This window comes from Triturus cristatus, chromosome 2_2 (assembly GCF_964204655.1).
Source record: "Triturus cristatus chromosome 2_2, aTriCri1.1, whole genome shotgun sequence".
Taxonomy (NCBI): Eukaryota; Metazoa; Chordata; class Amphibia; order Caudata; family Salamandridae; genus Triturus; species Triturus cristatus.
In genome coordinates, this window is record NC_140582.1 from 216648436 (window position 1) to 216665805 (window position 17370).

The following is a 17370-nucleotide window of genomic DNA, read 5'->3' on the forward strand; positions in this document are numbered from 1 at the left end:
AATGCCTGTTGGGTGGTGGGGAAGTATATGTGATGTGATAGCCTCTGTAGCATTGCATCTAGAGAGGCATGGAAAAAGCACGAAAGTGCACTCTGTGACACCCCACCAACCTCCGCTATGACCCCTTGAAAACTCCCTGACGCCAGGAGGTGCAGGGAGCACAGGACCTGCACACGTGTGGGAATTGTTTGTGTCCTGCGTGTAGGGTGTTCCAAATAGGGTTTCAGCTCCTCAATCAGGTCCAATATGGTCTGTGGGTGCAGCCTGTACTTGTCATGGATGTCCTCTGCAGTGTGCTGGAACAGAGTGATGCGCAGCCTGAATTTACGTTCCTGTCTCATTCTCCTCTGTGCAAAAGCCCGAATACGCAGCCTCCTGGCTATCACAAACAGTGCTGCCATTGTGGAAGTTTCTGTTGCATTGTGGGGTGGTTTAAGTACCTTGCACCTGTTTACCACCTGCATGCACTTGGTGTTAATTGCGATTTCTTAATTTGCGAATTTCGTGATTTCGCAATTAGCGAGTTTTTCATACATTTGCTTGCGATTTCTTAATTTGCGATATCCTTTTTGCGAATTTCGCAATTTGAGAATATCGCAATTTAAGAAATCGCAAACTTTATCGCAATTTTGGAGTTTCGCAGCCTAAGAAATCGCAAATTTAGCGATTTCTTATTTTGCACTAGGAATGTGTGTCATACATATGAAATTGCGACATTTTAGTCGCAAACGCTGTTTTTTGCGATTCGCAGCGTTTGCGACTAAAATTTTGTTTCATACATATGCCCCAAAGAGCAGTATAGAACTCATTGGGAATAACGTCCCGCCCAGAGGCTCTACCTCTTTTTAGATGTTTTATTGTGGCCTTTATGTCTTCTAGAGAAATATTTTCATTCAACTGTTGGGCCTGATCTCTAGACAAAGAGGGTAGAGTTATTCTCTCCAGATAGTTCTTAATTTGAGAGTAAGAAATCACCTGATCTTCTGTATATAGTGCTTGAAAGTAAGACTCAAATGGTTTTTCTATTTTAGTATTATCTGACATGACTTCCCCTGAATCTATATTGAGAATCTCCTTAATTATGTTGCTTGTTTGATTAGTACGAAATTTCCAGGCAAGGAGTTTCCTGCACCCTTCTCCGTATTCATAATTAGCTAGTTTGCTAACCTCCCATCTCCTTCTAATGATATTATCTAAGTAGTTCGCCAGAGCCTGTCTCTTAGCTATAACCTCGGTATTTACCTCTCCCTGCTCTGCATTATCTTGATTAAAGGCTTGATTATTCATTGCTCTGGCAATATCTACTTCCAGTGACTTTAAAATTTCTTTAGTTTCATTATGTTTTTTGGGCAATAAACTTATCACTCTACCTCTAATATATGCCTTATAGGCATCCCATATTACCTTAGGGGGGGGCGAGAGGTCATTAATTTAAAAAAGACAGGGTAATTGTTGAATTACTGAGGCATCAGAAAGAAGGACTCTATCAAAAGTCCATCTTCCTATTGCCAAATGTCCTGTTATTTTCGATTCCATCAACACCGCTGAACGATCGGAAAGGTGTTCTGGAATATGTGTTACTGACCTAACGCTATTTTTCAGCCTGGTATCTTTGAAAAAGAAATCAATTCTAGAGCGGTGACCATGCATTTTATTATAGAATGTATGACTTAGAGGGCCACTCGCACCCTCATTTTTTATCCTCCAAATATCTATAAGTCCAAGATAATTTCTCAAGACTCTAATAAATGAGCCCATTTTAGTGGATACTAACTCCCGCCCCATTAGTCCTATCAAGTGAGGGAGTTAAGATGATATTATACTCACCGTCCATGATAACCGGCAGGTTAGATTGCATTAGGTGGTTATAGATGTTTTTTAAAGATGAATCGTCGTCTATGTTTGGTCCATAGTACCCCACTAAAACCACCCAATCATTCTAAATATCAGCGATAATCCACCGTCCTTTGCTATCTAGCTTAAAGGACCCAAGTGTTACTTTAGCCACTTTTTAAAAAATAACGTCAACTCCTTTTGTACAACATGTTTGGGTAGCATGAAGAGAGCCATCAATCAATTTTTGTTTGGATACAACTGCCTCCCATTCATCACTAGTAAGATTAGTTTCCTGTAATATAATAATGTCATAGTTTGATTGGCTCAAGTACTGGAGGATTCTCCTTTGTCTACTCACTACTCCAAGCCCATTAACATTCCACGTTAAGATTCTAGTTAGATTCAATTCAGGCATTAGGGCTCTCTAATCCAGCTTCTTTATCCACCAAAAGAGTAACTCGGTCACAGCCCAACCCACTCTTATTTACAAATTCCTTTAAAGTAACAATAATATGAGGACTTTTTTTTGTTTTTTCCCTAATATGCTCCCCACCCAGTGAAATATAGAACATAGTTTGCTTCTCGCGTGTAGCCCCCCTCCAGCCCCAAGGGAACCCTCCCTAATGGTATTTGGGTATGTTGGAGAATTTTACCCTTTGGAGCTCACTTCACCCTCCGGAATTGCCGAAAACAGAAAAAGAAACCAATTAAGAAACTGTCATCCCTGAGCTTTAATTTGTTCAATAAAGATCCCTACCTCTTTAGGGTCTCTGAAATTAGGCATTTTATTTTTCCACATGACCCTATGAGGCTGGGAATCTCAGTTGCACTGTTGCACCCAAAGATCTTAAAATTGGCATACATTTCCCCAGTTCCCACTGTCGGTCCTGTGTGATTCCCGACAGGTCTGACCTAATCCGAAAGGTCCACTCCCCTTTCGTAAAGCTGCCAGCTTTTAAAGCCTCGCTTAATACACGTTCTTTTAATTCATAAGTTTTAAAGGTAACCAAGACTCTCCGGGGAGTTTTCCTATTCAGATTTTTTGTAAAGCAGTCTCTGTGGATTCTCTGGCTGTCAGCCTCTAACTCCTGGGGGTCGACAGAGGGGATAAACTCTTTTAGTAGTTTTATAAAAAAGCCTTTAATATTATCACCCTCTAGACCTTCTGGAATGTTGCGAACTTTAATGTTGTTACGTCTGGCATTATTTTCTATAGCCTTAATTTTGTCTAATATGGCTTTCTCTCCATTTTTTAATGGCTGTATCTCAATGCGATTTGCCTCAACTTCTTTATTCAGAGCTTCAACTGAGGCTTCCATCACACAAATTCTCTCAGTAATTGCCGACATGTTGGCCTCTAAAGTTTCACAAGATACTTGTGTTTTGACCTGGTTCACTTCTGAAATGGCAAACATATTCCTGATTTCCAAAGACAGTGCTTCCAACATCTCTGCTAGATCCAATTGCTTAGAACGATTTAGAACTGGTGCATCTCCAGGAATTGCTAAAGTAGAAGTTTTGCTCCTCTCAGCAAGCGGACCCGCAGAGGCAGGGTCTTAGTCACTTCCACCATCATCTAAGACCTGAAATCTGTTAGAGGTAGAGATATTTAATTGTATCGCCCCATCAATTAAGGAGGCATCATTTTGGGGGTCCATTTCAGCCTCCAAAATCTCAATCAACACCCCCTTATTATTGTCGCTAGAGGGATCTGCTACCTCAGGGATTGATGAACCCACTCGTTGAAATTTTGCCTGCACTTTAAAGTAAGATCTGAGAGACAAAGTTATCCTAACTGGCGGCGCTTCCTTTAACTGTCGTGGTTGTATCGAGATAGTTTGAAAGGTCAGAGACTGACCCACCCCTGATTTCCTACCAGGATGCTTAATAGATGTTTTTCCCGAAATGGAGACAGAAGAGGGAGTAATAGGTGCGCCTGTCAGCAACCCTGAGGTGTAAAAGGATTTATCTTGCAGAGTATATCTACTAGGGGCTTCTAAACCCTTCTCACCAGCTGAGCCCTCAGGTTGTGGATGTGAAAGAGTCGACATCTCAGAGGAAGCAGAGGAAGGAAATGTATCTTGACCACCTGTGTGTTCCTGTACAACAGTTAAGGTAGTAGATTTTGCCTTCCCTCTTCTCCGAGGCGACTGCTTTGGGGGAGAAGTGGAGCTAGGGTCTCTTCTATCTAGACGCTTAATCCGTCTAGGGCTCATGGACAGAGCAGTATTAGAAAAAGGGGTCAGGGAGACAAGAAGTGAAGGAGGGTGACTAAGATTAAAAAACAAAGAGTGCTCTCGTGACAGCAGAGAGTCACCCAGCCACCCAGCCCTCCTGACTGAATAATAGGCTAAAAGAGGCGCCTGGCATGGGTTACTCCTACCTGGAGTCCCTCGAAGCAAAATCCTGGCTGAGGCACGCCTATCAAGGTGGATGCCGGCAGCAGTTTGAAACAGCCGTCCACTGACGTGCAAGGACGATGCACGTCTCCCAGCCAGGTCAGCCAGCTCCAAAATCAAAGGAAACCCACAAGCCGGAAATCCGAGGCAGAGCCGCCGTCCTCCTCCTGTCCTCCTCCACCAGCCGCGACACCGTGAGACGCCGCGAAACGGCAGGAAGTGGCACCGGGCATTCTGGAGGCAGACAGCACCACACCGCCGGTAAGCTAATAAAAAAAAAAACACGAGACTGCGTGACCAGGACTGCAAACACAACTTAGGAGGGCTTGAGGCAGGAAAGCTGATTAGAGTGTCGATTAGGTGCAGCCAAGAGAAAAGACAAGCGCAGGGAGGTTAGTTCGGCATCCAGAGAGAGAGGAGCTCACGGCGTGCCTAACCCGCCACCATGTTCCAATCAAATGATCATTGCCTATGTGGTTTTTCTACTTTTACCCATAGAGGGCGATGTCTGGAGGGACAGTGTTGAGAGATTGCTCTAGGTGATTTTTTTTGTCTTGATGCACGCTTCTCTGGTTAATCCAGAAGGCAACACTGATGGCAGCAATGATATCAAACATCAAAATCCATTAATGTTATTGGTCCATATCAGTATCCCTCCTAAGGAGTAGATAAGCGCAGTAAGAGAGTTCTGCACTCTGGTTGGATGTCGCCCTAGATAGTGTTCTTTATTTTGTGTTGGGGCTCAAGGATCCTTGGTGTGGTTTCAGAATCCGGTGCAATTCCAGCAATCCATAGGAATTTGAAACCAGTGCTTCATTTGAGTCGGTGTTTACCAGTGAGGGGCATCAGCACTTAATTCTCAATACCGCCACTTATGACAGTCTACCACTTGGCGGCGCTGTTTGTCTATTATTAAGGTGAACAGATGAACAGAGTATTTAATAGTTGAATATACAATAAAAAGTCAAATTACCTGACGTCCAAGTCATTCTTATGGCATTGGGTGGCCTGGAACAGTCTGAAATGTCACACTTGTAAGGACGGGATGGTTAGTAGTTGTATTGGTACAGACAGTGGCAGCGCTGGCAAGGGCAAGAATTTTGCAAGCTACAGTGGCCTCCATAGCAGGGCCCTGGTACTTACTTTTCAGAAATTAAGCCCTGTTTGAAACATTTATCTATTCCAGTATTTTTAAAATCCCACAGAGGCCAGTGACTGGGCAGAAGCTGCTTAGTGTCATGGGTTTGACAGAGGCTGTTACAGGGGATATGTGAGCATTGGCTGAACGAAGGAGGAGGGTGGTCCTGTTGGAGACATATGCACGGCCAGCGTAGTCCATTGCCAGACTGAGCATACTGTTGTATGGTTGGTCAAGCTGAACTGGATGGGGCTATGGGAGATTTGAGAGAGATTAACGCCATCTTGGGTAGGATGGCATGTTTGTAGTTGTGCAGAGTTGTATGTGTGTAGACAGCACTTTAACATGTTGGTAGTCTAAACAATGAGAGCGGGGGCTGAACTCCAGGGTTTTAACTCCGTGTTGCATAAGCAGGTACACTGCCCACTGGCAGGAAGTGCAAGCGGCTGCTTCCTTTTCTGGGAATAGTTGTTCTACTGTCAATTGGCCCTTCCAGCACTACTCAGCAAGGCAGCCATATTCTGAATTGGATAGAACCGTGGCTTCTCAGCACTGCAACTATACCTTATATTGGGCAGAACCAACAGTTCGTAGTTGGGCGGCAGTCTTTGGAATGAAGCAATGTGGACACATCCCTGCAGGGCTGGAATATTCGGAATCAGACAGAACTGGCACTTCTAAAAAGAGCTAGCAGAGGTTTCCCGAAAAACTTGTTGCATTTTTTTAGCACATCTGTTGCACTTTAATTGTGACAGGGCTGGCGCCTCAGTTCAAAACATTTAATATATGGTCAATAAAAATAATTGCAAAAGGAAGTTCACTACATAATCAATCCATGGACCACACTGACTCTGAAAATAAAATGTAAAAAAATTAAGTGACAGTGGGTCTATTGATCCAAAAGTGGACCATAATTCATAGTATTGTATTGTATTGTATTGTATTGTAATTTATAAAGCGCGATTGCTGCCCAAGGGCGTCCAAGCGCTAGAGTGCAGAGAACAGAGCTAGGGGGGTAACAGAGAATAAGATTTAGGTGGGCCTGGCAAATAGATAGGTCTTCAGTTGTTTACGGAATGAGAGTAGGTTAGAATTGGACCTGATTTGTAGCGGGAGTGTGTTCCACATCTTTGCAGCATTTAAGGAAAACGACCTTCCTCCGGTCCTGGCTCTCCTTACTCTCGGGACTACGGCCAGGAAGGCCTCCGTAGACCGAAGGGTTCTGTTGGGATGGTATTGAGTAACCAATTTGTTAATGAGCGCTGGACCTGACTTCCAGAAAGCTCGGTGCGCGATACATAGTGCCTTAAAAGCCACTCTCTGTTTCATAGTGCTAAAACTTTATTCATTATTAAAATTATCATATGTTCACTTCAATAGCTGCCCCTAACTGCTGCAAGAATTAATGCAAAAACAACAGTTGATGGACAGAATGTAGAACAATGTCATACATTTACCCCAGTACAGAGATCTGGGCCTAAACCATCGTTTTTTTGCTCACCATGCCGTTCCAGTTTGAACCCAGCCATATGCAAATCAGTCTTCACCCTGTGCCTCATGGGAACAGTCCAGCCCGAACTGCCAAGCCAGGTTCTCCCTGGACTGGAAACAAGCATCCTAGGTCCGGTTTCGGGGTTTCACCCCTCTTCAGCCAGGGTAGCTTGATCCCAGTGGCATGGAGAGCACAGGACCCACGTCTGGGCATACCCTTCACACTTGGGGTGACAAATGCAAAAACAACAGTTGATGGACAGAATGTAGAACAATGTCATACATTTATCCCAGTACAGAGATCTGGGCCTAAACCATCGTTTTTTTGCTCACCATGCCGTTCCAGTTTGAACCCAGCCATATGCAAATCAGTCTTCACCCTGTGCCTAATGGGAACAGTCCAGCCCGAACTGCCAAGCCAGGTTCTCCCTGGACTGGAAACAAGCATCCTAGGACCGGTTTCGGGGTTTCACCCCTCTTCAGCCAGGGTAGCTTGATCCCAGTGGCATGGAGAGCACAGGACCCACGTCTGGGCATACCCTTCACACTTGGGGTGACAAATGCAAAAACAACAGTTGATGGACAGAATGTAGAACAATGTCATACATTTAACCCCAGTACAGAGATCTGGGCCTAAATCCATCGTTTTTTTGCTCACCATGCCGTTCCAGTTTGAACCCAGCCATTTGCAAATCAGTCTTGACCCTGTGCCTCATGGGAACCGTCCAGCCTGAACTGCCAAACCAGGTTCTCCATGGACTGGAAACAAGCATCCTACGACCGGTTTCTGGGTTTCACCCCTCTTCAGCCAGGATAGCTTGATCCCAGTGGCATGGAGAGCACGGGACCCACGTCTGGGCATACCCTTCCCACTCGGGGTGACAAATGCAAAAACAACAGTTGATGGACAGAATGTAGAACAATGTCATACATTCACCCCAGTACAGAGATCTGGGCCTAAATCCATTGTTTTTTTGCTCACCATGCGTTCCAGTTTGAACCCAGCCATATGCAAATCAGTCTTGACCCTGTGTCTCATGGGAACAGTCCAGCCCGAACTGCCAAGCCAGGTTCTCCCTGGACTGGAAACAAGCATCCTAGGACCGGTTTCCGGGGTTTCACCCCTCTTCAGCCAGGATAGCTTGATCCCAGTGGCATGAGAGCACGGGACCCACGTCTGGGCATACCCTTCCCACTCGGGGTGACAAATGCAAAAGCAACAGTTGATGGACAGAATGCAGAACAATGTCATACATTCACCCCAGCACAGAGATCTGGGCCTAAATCCATCGTTTTTTTGCTCACCATGCCGTTCCAGTTTGAACCCAGCCATTTGCAAATCAGTCTTGACCCTGTGCTTCATGGGAACAGTCCAGCCCGAACTGCCAAGCCAGGTTCTCCCTGGACTGGAAACAAGCATCCTAGGAACGGTTTCGGGGTTTCATCCCTCTTCAGCCAGGATAGCTTGATACCAGTGGCATGGAGAGCACGGGACCCACGTCTGGGCATACCCTTCCCACTCGGGGTGACAAATGCAAAAACAACAGTTGATGGACAGAATGTAGAACAATGTCATACATTCACCCCAGCTTGTTTCCTGTCCAGGGAGGACCCGGCTTGGCAGTTCATCAGGGGCATGCCTCTGCCATGGTTAAGGGTCGCAGCACCAGCAGCGGACCATACAGGTAAGAGCGGTGGGCGGTGGTTGGGGATTTCGACAGACGTCAACGAGAGCCCCACCGCTCTTACCTGCACGAGCCTTGGCTGCACAGCACATGCCGGCTCCCTACAATACCTCCTGTACGTCCGTGTGCCGTGCATTTTGTTGTGCATGGTACCTGCTGCACAGAGGTGAGTGGGGGCACTACATGTGCCCCCAGGGCCACTTTTCAGTGTCCCACAACAGATGGGGGCCCTGTTTGGGGCCTTCCATGTTCTTTTCCGACAACCTTTTCATGGCGGTGTTCCCGCCATGAAAAAAGGCTGTCAAAAAGGGATTTTGTAATCCTGACAGTGATGCCTGCCTGGCACTGCTGCCATTGTAGGATGCTACTCCGACCCCCGCCTCATCAGGATTTATGATCCTGGCAGAGTTGGCGGTCTTACATCTGGCAGATTAGGGTCCAACCGCCAGCATTGTAATGTGGCGGTTGGATCGAAGGGATGTCGGCGGTCTGACCGCCACTGACGGCCTGTCGGTGATCCGACCACCCTACATCCTAATCAGGCCCTTAATTCCGACAATTGAGGTACCTCAGCTGAAAGGGAAAAGGAGAGGCTGTCCTGTGCTTTGAAGATGAAGGAGAGACATAGAGCTAAAGCGAAAGCCTTCTTGCTAGGACGCCTGCTGTCTGAACAAAATGTACATGTGTTCGATGAGTTGATCAGCAAATGTAAAGGCTGCTTGGGAGCCAGTATACGGTTTTAATTGATGGAGCCATTCAAGGTTTCAGGGTGGCAAAGATGTATTCTTTTTGAGAGCTAATGTAAGGGTGTTACCGGCTGAGTTCTGGAGTGTGCCCTCCTAGTGAACACTCATAAAAAAAAATTCCACTAGCTACAATCTGATTGGCTATTTGTAAAATCTATTTTTGAAAAGTACTTTTATCTTCAATATAAATGCGTTTGCACATTTTGCTGCAGCCCATCAGACTGTGGGTAATGCAAGTTTAAAATAATGACTTACATATCCACAGTGTTTTCTGTCACAGGCTGGGACCTCTTAGCTCTAAAAATACACAAGTCATTAGTCCCCACTGCATCTCTCAGCATTCCATGTGTGTGGCTCTCTGGTAACACACATGCCATCTGCAGAGATAACCTTAAATAACAGAGGATTCACCACGGGAAACAATGCACCCCCCGCTGATTACTTTCACTTGCTTTTATTTTTCATTTAAGGTGCGCGCATTATTTTATCTGCAAAGACCAACTATATAGTTAACAGAATTTTGTGTTGGTTTGCCCCGGCCCCACGCTCACTGACCCCGACTCCATTGCACTCATGGTAACAGTTCCCAGACTTGTTTTATACACTTCAACTGCAGATTAACCCTGCGAGCTTTCCTACCAGAACAACGAATTTCAGAAAGATTAGTATAGAATGCATTTGTTTTTATTTTTGGACCCTGGTGTGTGTATATTAGATTTTTTGTCGCCCGCTGAAGTGAGTATATTTTTGTGACTCCCAAGGACTCGGCTTAACACATTCTAATCGTTCCTCGAGGCGGGTTTCCTTCGTGTCCCTAGACGCCCTGCTAAATAGCTTGAGGCGCTATATTTAACTGTCTCTTTTAAAAATCATCCGCGTAAAGGGCCGTCGCGCCGGATACTCCGGGTCATGGTCCCTGCTACACCCACGTGTCCGTTGTTGGGAGCTATTTCTGCTGCAAGAAGCGTCCCCTACCCCCCCCCCCCCCCACTTGTAGTAAACGTCACCACGTGTAAGCTCATCTTTAAACTCGTTTTTCCTTTCCGTGTGCAGGGGCTTTTAAATTCTGCAGGAAAGTGCCACAACCACTCCCTGGCAGTGCTTAATTTGTAAAATATGAAGTGCCAAGGCTCTGACCAGGAGGCCACTGCGGTTGCACCACCCATCGCCCCTGTCGTCACTGCTTCTATTACATGAACAGCGCCACCTTGTGGCAGACTGCCCTAAGTGCGGTGTTGACAATTAGGTGCCGGTGCCGAGCACCGGAAACCAATTAAGTGGCGGTGCTCAGCAACGGAAAGCTCCGGCTCAAATTAAGCACTGCCCCCTGGGAGGCTTTCTGTTCCTGCTCAAACCTGGAGTTCAGTGTAAAAATAAAAACACGTGAAACTGGCCTCTGACGTGATAACTGGAACACGTGCAATATCAAAAAAGACAGAGCCCTTGGGTCACGGTTTGTTTGTTTTTGAGGGGGTGAGAGGGTCCATCCAGTAAGATCAATCTCCGAGTGGTATTTCAAATTTCACAGTTCTATAGTTTATGCACGTTAAATCTATCAGTAGTGCTGTTTAATAGTAGTAGGTGCATCACCTGTATTGATTAACGTGCAGGAGGCCACCTGAGTAAGTGTGAAGTTATCTGTCAAGAACAAGGCCTACTTCCCCAATGGCATTTAAAGAGTGCTACGTAATCGCCGTAGTTTTCACTCATAGGGTGTGAGTCTCACTCCTTGGTCACTGCTAATATCTGGGTCACTTCCGGTGGCCACATGGCCATCTGATCTGTAGATTCTCACATAAAAAAAGTACATTGTTTTACCCTAAAACATGCATTTTTGGTACAAAGCCCACAAACCCTATTACAATTAGCCTTGAATTACCTAGTACAAGAATATCGTGGCACATTAATATCATCACTAATATTGTGAACAAAATATTGAGAGACAAAATATTGACAGATAATGCACAGATTTGAAGTTACAAATAGTCAATATCTGTATATATAAAACCCACTCACACACATACAAATATACGGCAGCAATATGTGTCGGTTACAGAGAGATTCATATCCATACATATATGTTGCATGCCACCTCCCCTACATATATGTAGCTGCTGCACACCCCCTCCCCTTAATAGATATGTTTTGACCCCAAGGGATGGGGTCCTAGTGGCCCGAATGCCAACCCTAGGCTTGGCACGCTGAAGGCTGTGCGCAGTCTGTGGTTGGGAGCCTGGTGGCAGGACGAGTCCTGTAGCCAACCCCCGCTGTGCATGGCCAAATGCTGTGCGCCGTACGGTGTCGGCCGCCTACGGGGAGTTGGAAGGAGGGCCCGGCTGCAAGACTAACTCCACGCCACCCACGGCCTAAGGCTATACACAGCGTGGGGTTGGCTGTCTGCAGGGGGGGTTGGGGGCCAAGGCCTCGGATATTACATCACTCATGACATTTTCTATGAAATCACTCATGACATCTCAAATGCCGTCACTGAGGACGTCATTGAATGAGTGTATGGATGTCAGTTAGGAGTTACCAGAGGTCACAGCTGCGACCCCCACCTTGCCACCCCTGGCACTGCTTTTGTGACCCATGGCCTCAGAGTTGGGAAAATCAGTGCCCGGAACACAGGAGCAGCTCTTCCTAATGGATGCTGTCTGGTTTCTGACAATTTCAAATAGTGAAGAGGTGTGGCGCCACGGCCAGGGCGACTGACACCGGAATCTGGGGATCACGGTTCGATCGCCGGCAGCAGATTAGCCCAGCACCATGTGACTCTGGGCAATAGCTTGCTTAATCTTCCCGACGGCCCCCAGCGCCTAGAGACCCTTACGGGTGAGTGTTTGCGCTTTACAAATGTGGATATTATTAATAATATTATTCACTACTAGTGTAATAAAAAAGTACATTAGCTGGACTATGGCCCTATCTGGAATGTAAGATAAGTAAAAAAAAAGCTGTTAAATGTATGTTGAGTGCATGCTTGTGGGTGAGTGTGTTTATGTGCTCCAGAGTGTGTGAATGTGCTAGCATGTGTAAGCATGTGCGTGTGAGTCAAAGTAAAGGTCAAACAGTGTTCAATGTCACTTCCGCTACCCCTGGCATTTTTGTTGAATTGACGTCCATGGTGTTAGTATGTTTTATAGTTTACATCGTGGCTGATAACTACCATATTACTTTTCTACCTTATTTTGTACAGTATGTGTCCAGCTAATGGGTGTAATTGTTTACAAATGGCATCTGCTTTTAATGCATCATAGGTGTGTAGAGCTAGTGAACATGTTATCAGTATTTGAGTTGAAGAGTAACTCTGTGTGCAGATGACAGTTGATGACTTGTGACCAATATGTTCCACACAAGTTTTGGTTCTGCAGAAAAAGTTTCTAAAAGGTCAAAGATTCCATGTGTGCCCCTCCCCTAAATGACGAAATTGGGCACCATGGAACGGGGTCTCCGGGGCCGAATACGACTTATAGGAAGGGGGGCGCATGCCTCCCTCCTATTTTTAGATTTCAGCCCCAGGGTGGACTCCCCAGTGCTTAAAAAGACTTGAGGAGGAGGATCGTGCAGCCCCCTCCCCTTAGAAATACATTGGGACTTAGGGGATGGGGTCCCCTGGACTGAATACAGCTTGGGGAGGGGGGTGCACATCCTCTCCCAATAATTATTAAATTGGGCCCGGGGGATGGAGTATCCAGGCCGAAAACTGCTCAGGGAGGGGGCTGCGTGGCACCCCATTCCCCTAAAAAATAAATTGGGCTCCAGGGGATGGGGTCTCATGCGCTGAATACGGCCTTGGGAGGCTGGTTGTACACCCTCTCCCCTAAATAAGTAAGTTATGCCCTGTGGAATTGGTCCCTGTGGTCGAATATGGCTCAGGGAGGGGTGGGGCTATATACCCCCTCTCCTAAAATAAGTAAATTGAGTTCTGTGGGGTGGGGTCCCCAGGGCTGAAAATGGCTTGGGAGGGGGGGTTGCCTGGCCCCATCCCGAATTATTTAAACTTTGGGCCCAGAGTTGAATGCCTGGGGCCTAATGATGCTTAGGAAGGGGGGGCCACATGCCTGCCCTCCCCTTTAAAGAAGGCCTTGGGGGATGGGCTTCCCAGGGTCTAATAAGGCTCGGGGCACTTGCCCCCCTCCCCTTTCAAAAACATAAAGGCCCTGTGGGGGGTTGCCACAGTGTGGCCATCCCCCCCGCTTCTCACGGCCCAAGGGCAAGGGGGTTGGCTTTATGTATGGTAATACATACTTACCTTTCTATATATTTTCCCTTGACATTTTGTGCATGATATTTGTGTCGCAACAATACCCTGGATTCAATATTCAGGACCCACATCTTCCTGAGTAATAGCGGATCGTGGGATCTCTCACTGCTGTGTTACTGAAATCGACCGATGTACATTCTAGTCATAGTAGTAACATACAAATGGAAAAACCCACTGTTAGAATCTGAGAGAGTGGTATAGCAACCGTCAATCAGCTACAACAGCCACAAAAGTGTGACTGAACACCCAATGCACAGTCAATCATGTTTATCAGGAGGATTGAGGAAAGGGATGTCATGGGCGTTAAGTATTGTTCCACGTGGACAAAACTACCCCTAGCGATGTGTCGCTTGATGCATGAACTGATCATGGATGCCCTATGCAATAGCAATACCACCGAGCAGGTAGCTGGATAATACGCAAGATAGATCCACCCAGGGTTGCTGATATGTTGGCGTCTTCATTGGCTGGGAAGGTTGTGAGTGGACTTGATTACGTAGCTCGCCCTGTTACTGGGTCTGGTGGATCAGTGGACTAATGCATCCACTGTAAAGGCATGTGTTCGAATTCATGGTCAGAGGTTCAAATCCTGGCCTTTCATCATTCAGAGGTCTATAAAACGAATACTATTGAGTTAGGTAACAATAAAGATCTGTTATTCAGCACCAATATTCTCTTGGGTGAAGGTGCGCTTTACAAATACACATTATGTTATTTAGCACCACGGTCACTGCTCCTTGACTTGCTACATCACGTACCATACACGCTGTACCGTTTTTATACATTGTTTAGAGGCTTAGCAAGGGTGCCAGGGGCCCTAATGCAAGCTCCTACAATGGACCCCTGTACTTCCCCATTTACATGGTGGCATACAGGCGCAATTGGAGAGCATTTGGCCCTTCAAATCCTGGGCCCCGGTGCCACTGCACCTGTTCGCTATTGATAGTTATGCCCTCATAGCTTGTCAGCTCTCAAAAGGCATGTATGTACTGCTGGCCCTTGGTACGTGGTTTGTGCTACTGCGTGACAGTGAGCACTGTCCTATCAGCAAAGACAAAAAACACAGGGCCTCATTTATGAGGTTTTGCCACAGGGCAGCGACGCAGCCCTTCCTGCTGCGTTGCCCTAGAGCAAAAGAAAAGGCCAGGAATACGCTGTATCTATCAGATACGGTGCATTCCTGTCCTTTTCCCCCACGCCGGCGCACAATGGGCTGCCGTGCGCCAACGCAGACACCTTTGCACCATGCAAGGGTGCCTGCGTTGCGGGGATGTTTATTTTTGTGCAGGAAGGTGAAACCTTCCTGCACAAAAACAATCACAAGAGGCACACACAGAAAAAGGGAAAACAAAGAGAAATAAAGATAGTCCTCCTTGTTGTGCCTGCCTTATGCCTCCCCTGGGGAGGCGTACGTGTTTGGCGCTGCCTCAGATTTACTATTTCTCGTAAATCAGGGGCAGTGTCAAAAAGCCATTGATGTTGCTGGGAACGCCCCCAGCAACACCCACTGCACACCCCTTTAGCGCAGAAAACTGTGTTAAAAGGAACGATATTTACGAGGCAGCATTAAGCCAAAAAAAAAGTGGCTTAGTGCTGCCCCGTAAATATGGATCAGGCTCCTGCGCCACAGAACGTCACAAAAAGTGACGTTACGGTGGCACAGGGGGTCTCAAAAATGAGGCCCACAATATCTAAAACCAAATTCGCGACTCAACCCTTTGAGGTGTAACTATTCCCTTTGGCAGAGGCACAGAAATGGCGGCAATCCAAATGGAACGCCCCTGAGCACAGCCTTGCGCAGCCTGTCTCGTGCCAGAAATGGCGAATGCTCTGTAACTGAGAGCAGGAGAGGACCGTATGCAACAGACGAGCCTTTCACTTCTTATCTGCGAGAAAACGGATGTAAAAAAACCAGAAGCAGAAATACTTTGGGCTACATTAGTTTTGATCTGTCAACGCGGCCAGCCCGCCTGACTCTTCAATTAGGGAGGCGAGGAAAGGCGCGATTCATCTGCCGCACCTGCATCAAGGCAACAGCCACTTAATGGCCGCCTCCATCAGCCAGGGACTATGACTAGCAAATATGTGTCCAGGTTCAGAGGCATTCGACTGGCAGCCTTTTTACTGATTCATTATTCCCCTCGTTAAACCATACACCTGCTTCTTAGACAGGAGTGGTGCTAGGATTTTTTTCGACATTCTGGCAAAATAGAATTTCACTTCCTGGTGCCTCAATCCCATGCTCTGAAAAAGGCTAGTTATTTATAAGGCTAGGGCACTGGCCCTCGTCTCACATATATACTGTATGCACGTTTGAGAGCAAATTGCCCAACTCGTTTGTCGACAACATCCAAACATTAAAGCAACTCTATGGTTGGGCAAGTGGTGCCATAGAGACACGTAAAGCGAAGGAGGAGTTTCCCACGCCTGTTGCGTTTCGCTTAATTCAATAAGGCCTTACCACCGTGACTTATGGATTTTAACCTCTTCTGTGCCCATGACGAGATAGTCTCGTCATGGAGCACGGTCGCGCTGTGCCCATGACGAGACTATCTCGTCATGAACCCCACCCACTAATGCAACGCCCGGCACAGGAGGGGGAAAGGGCGTGGCACTGAAGGGGTTAACAGAATGCAAAGTTTTTCTGATTCACTGGCATTGTCCCAGTTTTATATATGAGGTTTGGGTCTCTTTACTTAGATGGCAGAAATGGGCTATATTTAAATGCAAGCATCCCAGTCAACATTTGAGGCCACTGTGATGCACGGACATATTTACAATGTGCACCGAGGACAGTAAGTGTGCAAAATACAGGAAGGTCTCACGTGGACCTGTGATGGTGTCACAAGCAAACAAATATTCAGCCACCATTCCAGGCAACGCTAGGCTTTCTCCCAGCAGAATAAACATACTGTGCTTTGTGTAGACAGTGTTCCCACAGGGGTATTTCCCATAGTAATAATGTATTGTTTCCTGAGGAAGCTTTCTACAAGTTCCGGGTCACATTTATAAAAGCTGCTGACATAGCTGAGCAGAGTGAGCCCCTGCCCACAGGATTATCATTGGTTCTAATCCTAGAAGGGTTGACACATTTGTTTTTATTTTTTATATAGCGCAAACTAGACTCGAAGGTATCAGAGTGCTTTACATGAGCATCAGTTGTGCCACAGAGAGATACATCCATTTTTACAATTTTGTTAGGCAGGGGAGATCAAGGGATTTCCCCAGAACTGCAGGGTGTTGCGCGTCCCTGCTAAGACTCGAACCCGGTTCCCTCTTTGAGATCGACCGCCCTAGCCATTAGGCCACATCCTCTCCCCTCTTTAATATGGTCCATTCTTCTTTTTTCAGATTCATGGAGACAATTCAGTTTTGGATCGTACTATAGAAAAATTGATCAATGTATTAGGTTCAGGGTCAGTGCAACTATGCGGCAGCGAATGACTCAAGTATGCTGTAGGGTCGACTCAAATTTTCAACAAGAGAAGACATTATGTATTAAGGAGAAACAAATTATGTGGTTTATTACGTGATTAAAAGCGACTTGTGCAGTAGATTATGCAGCATTATTGTCACACTATTTTTGTATTTTGAAAAACATTGATACTAATGCTTTTAAAAATACAAATGTGTCTTAAGAAAGACAACTATAAACTCAGCAAATCCTATTCAAAATGTTCTTTATCAACATTTAACTATAGAGATGCAATTATAATGGTCTTTTCCTTTCTACTTCCCAAAATAAAACCCTTTTCTCTAAATCGTATACAATGTTGCACTCTGCTGTAAACAAGCCTACATACACAAACAT

The 17370-nt window shown here is 46.2% G+C and overlaps 1 protein-coding gene across 2 annotated transcripts in view; it reads left to right on the forward strand.

Moving 5' to 3' along the window:
- Nucleotides 1–17370, forward strand: part of PALM2AKAP2 (PALM2 and AKAP2 fusion) — an 843707-nt gene that overhangs the window by 305440 nt on the left and 520897 nt on the right. The window lies entirely within an intron of this gene.